Consider the following 4900-nt stretch of genomic DNA (forward strand, 5'->3'; position numbering starts at 1 on the left):
TATAAACCACACAAATTTTTGTTGTATGAAAAAATACAGCATAGAATGACGTAAATGTCTATTTTTATGTTAGTAAATTAGGTGACCCAAACGAAGTCTTTTTGTAGTTTTTTTTTTCTAATTAGATTATTTAAATGATTTGGAGAATGAAAAATGAGAGTAGAATTCATAATCCAATTATGTTTTCTTCTGTTATTTTTTAAATTAAGAAATTAGTGCGCATGACTGAGAATAAATATGTGACGCATATGAGTAATAGCGTTTCTAACTTTTTTATTCTAAAATTTTTCAATTTTCATATTATGGAGATTAGAATAATTTCATTTATGGATGTAATATGACAAGTTTCATCTGTTAATTGGCTCAAGGTGAATGTAACTATATATGAATTATCTTTGTTTCGCTTCATGTGTTGATATTTTTTTTAAAAAAAAAAAATCTAAATGAATATGTGGAGTTTTTCACACTTTTTTAGGAATATAAACTTATATATATATATATATATATATATATATTGAATTTACGAGGACATTTATGTTTTGAAACCTGTTTTGAGAGACCTTTGTTGTTGTAAAGTGATTATTTTTTAGTTTGTCATTTTTTTAATCAAGGAGAAGGAAATTATGTCAATAGGTTGACTAATTTAGCTTCCACTCATAAAGAACTATATAACTGGTTTTTACCTCTATATATATTTATTGATATTTTTTTCATAACATGTATAGTTTATCTATGTCTTGTAAAGTATAAAATTTATCATGAGTTTGGTGTAGTTGTTCTATGCTTTGTATTCTTTTATTTTATTTTTTTAATAAATTTTCATATAGTAACAAATGATTAATGAATTTTTGGATATCAATATAGGTGAAATGTCACAATTCATAATATTGCTTAAAATGATTTTATTTGAAATTCATGAATTAGATAGGTAAAGAATTAAAAGATATATAAGATAGTAAAATTAGAATGTTTAAAATTCAATTTGATTTAAGTTGAATAAGGATAAAAGATGTTATTTGATATGATTAGTTCAAACATATATATTATGTATGGAAACATTTCATGTATTTTTTTTTTTAACTTCTTATTTTCATTGACGTAATTCTTCTTATATATCCTCAACGATACATGATGATATTATATTTTATAATGATGCTATCATTGAATAACCATATTAACACTGTTAGGGTTTGCCAACAAACAAGAAAAAGAAATTTCAAAATTCAGACGATCAAAACAAAACTTACCAAAATTAAAAATAAAATGATTTAAAATTACTTTTTATTTAATTTTACGGTATTTAATCTTGACATCTTAATAAAAATTTATTTATAAATATGGCTTTCAATATTTTAAAAATTTAATCCACACTTAATCTAAGTGACAATCTAACATGATATGTCAATATCAATCCATCACATATGTTAGTCACAAAATACCTTTTTTTTTTTTTTTGTATAACATTTGCGTAACATGTACAGAGAATTAAAGTGAGTGAAAAAGTAAGAAAGGGATATCAAGTATAGAAACACAAGACTTTCAATGTTACAAAACAATGAGATTACTTGTAGAAGGGTAGTTGTATTTTGCTGTGATTTACACAGGTTTACTCCAAGTTGAAGGCATCATATATACTAGCTATTGGAGAAAGCCGGAGTGCACCCAACGTGTATAAATATATATTGTTATAAATAATAAAACTAAATATTTTATTTTTATTTTTTTAATTCTTATAAAACATTCTTATTTCTACCCATTTCTTATGTATTTTTAATTCATCATTCTTCAACGAAATAATGGTTAAAGACTAAAATAACATAATTATACAACAAGATAAATCAAAGAAAAAATCATATTACATAAATGAATTAAAAACAAGTTCAGAGCATCTCTATCATATAATCCATGTAAACCCAAAGCAACATCAGTAGAAATCTGAAAGCCAAAATTATAGTCTTTTAGTTTTCTAACCATTTTCAAAACATTTTTTTTACAACAAATCATTTCTAATTAAAATGAAAGAAAAAAAAAACTCCTTCAAAATAAGTATTTATTTGAAATTCTCATTAAAATACTTTTCATCATTATATAAAATTTATATAAGAAAAAAAATCTTGGACAAAATAAGATTTTTGTAAGAACTTCTTTCTAACTTCACTTGCAAGATCCAACAAAAGTGATGAGCACAGACTTCAGTGACGGTTGCAGGATGATCAAACATTAAGTTGAAGACATTAATCTTACCTAGAGATAACAATTAGTTAATGAGATATAGATAACGTCTACCCGTTATCTAACCTGAAAAAAAAAATTGTATTTACTATCCATCTCATTATTTGTTGGATACTTGTATAAAAGAAACTTATAAAATTTTTTTAATCTACAAATACTCGTTAGATACTCATTTTCTACCTGAAAATATATTAACTATTTTATGAGTTTTTAAACAAGATTCAAAATAAAATGCAAAAAAAAAAAACAGATGATATTTAAAGTATACATCCGACGAAAAGTTAATGATAAGTAAATAAAACTTAAAACAAATTAAAATTAATAGTACCTAAAATATATATCTAAATACAACCAATATAAAAAATATTTTTTCTAAATGACACCCCAAGATCTTTGTTTCTCCTCCAATATCTTCCTTATCCTTATGAGCACTTAATTCTTTAAACAATAATACACAAATAAAGTCACAAACAAATGACATAATCACATTATTAATAAAATTATATTAAAATATTAAAAAGAAAACAACTAACGTCATCATCAATTATCTCCTCTAATATTTATTAAGCTTTATATTATTCATTTTCAATTTTGAAGAACTTGAAAAAAGAAAATAATTCATTTGTCATAGTCAATTATTTGAATAATGAATATAAATATGTAATATGAAATGTTCGTTTAATTACTTTTTATATCAATCCATAATCAATCTTAAACACACATCAATGCTTTTAAAGTATCTGGATGTAATCTACTACCACGTGAAATGTAACTAAACAAATAAGTTACACAACCAGAGTGTCAAACAAAAAAAAGTCAAATTGGCACCTTTCTTTGTGCAATGACACAATAATAGTTAACAAATCAATGTATTCACCAACCTTCACTATAACATTATCTTAAGATAAACTACAACGACTTTGATAGAGGTGCTGAGTGTATCATACTCATATTTGCATTTTGTCCTCTTCTTGAACGAGCTTCCCACTTACATTGAATTCAAATCAAAGTCAAAAAGCTTATAAACAATGTTTGTCACTTTATTAAAGTTTAGCTAACCTAGAACGTATTTGAATGCGGTTCTTTGCTTCATTGCTTAGGTGTTGGTGGCTCACCTGAGGTTTTCTATTAAATCTTCAAAGAGAACTTGACAACAAAGAGATACATAGAAGCGAAAAAAAGAAATACATAGTAACACAACTACTTAAAATAAAATAACTTAACGATGAAAGAAGTGTAATTTCACTTTTTAAACCGATAGTGGATATTCTCAGGTACGCATAGTATGATACTCAAACCCAACCTGTTAATGAACAACTATTAAGATATTGGTTACCCATTATTCGTAAGTACCAATTATCCGCAATGAGTTTTATCTGTAAATACCGTAGGTGTGAATTTTTTTAATTTTAACTGATGCATGATTAAATTTTTCTTTTTTTATAAATTTGAGTAAGTGACCATGAATGAATTTAATTCAATAGACAAGATAAAGTAAAGTTAGTTTGTTTTAAGGATAAAAAAGTGAGAGTAAATAATTTAAACGTAAAGTCCGTAAAATTTTGTGAATAATTTATGAATATGAGTATTTTAATAAATGAAATTATTAGTTCATTGTTTTATTCTCATAATTAAAATTAATATAAAATATAATATAATAATATTTATTATTTTATAATAATAATTAATTATTAGTTTGGTATTGTTATTATTATCATTTAATAATAATTATTATTAATATAATAATTATTATTATTATTAATTACTTACAAGGTTTAATAATAGTTATTACTATTATTAATATTTTTTCCATAATTTTAATTTCACTCTTAAAATTAATGTTTTTTATTATTATTACTATTAATATAATTTATATCATTAAAGTAAGAGTTAATAAAAATATAAAAAATACATGTGATAATCTGTCTTTCTTAAAATATTGAAATCTCTCTTATATCCATTCTTCCAAACAGCGTTACTCTCTTATTCATCCTGAAAAACGCAAACAATCTTTCGGCAATCAGCAGAAACAAATCTTATTTTTTTCGCAAATGATGAAGAATCAATCAGCATAAACAAACAATGATAATCTTCATTCACCGTAGGCATTAACAGTTAATCGGTAGAAGTAAACACACGTAAAGTGATCTTGTTCTGTTTCTATCTGATTAACATGCAGAGCTCACAGATTGGTCTGCTCTTATGTCTGCTGACATTGAAATATGGTTCTTACAACCAATGTCTCATCATTATTATGTCATTCATCATGACTCTGCGTTTTCTTCACCCAGTGTCACATGCATGTGAAATGAAACATACATACCAACCCACACTATTTTTCTTCTGTCATTAATACCACAGTTATGATCTCATCGTGAATAGATCTACTTCTTATGGTTCACTGAAAGGTGTTAAACTCTATATTTTTATATTAATTTAGTTTTTAAATTTACAAAAAGTGTAATTCTTTTTTACTATAAAGTAGAGTTGACAAACTTTTAGGGACAAAAGAAACAAATTTCACAATTATTTTATTAAATTTGCGGACAAAATTTATCATTGTAAAACGTTAGATGATGTATTACCTTTTTATCAACTAACGTATGAAAGTTTGGTGGATGAGTTTCCGTGAAATGAGTGTGGTCAAAGTGTGACCCTTCGGTGAAAG

Source organism: Vigna radiata, unplaced genomic scaffold (genome assembly GCF_000741045.1).
Source record: "Vigna radiata var. radiata cultivar VC1973A unplaced genomic scaffold, Vradiata_ver6 scaffold_374, whole genome shotgun sequence".
In the NCBI taxonomy this organism is placed as follows: Eukaryota; Viridiplantae; Streptophyta; class Magnoliopsida; order Fabales; family Fabaceae; genus Vigna; species Vigna radiata.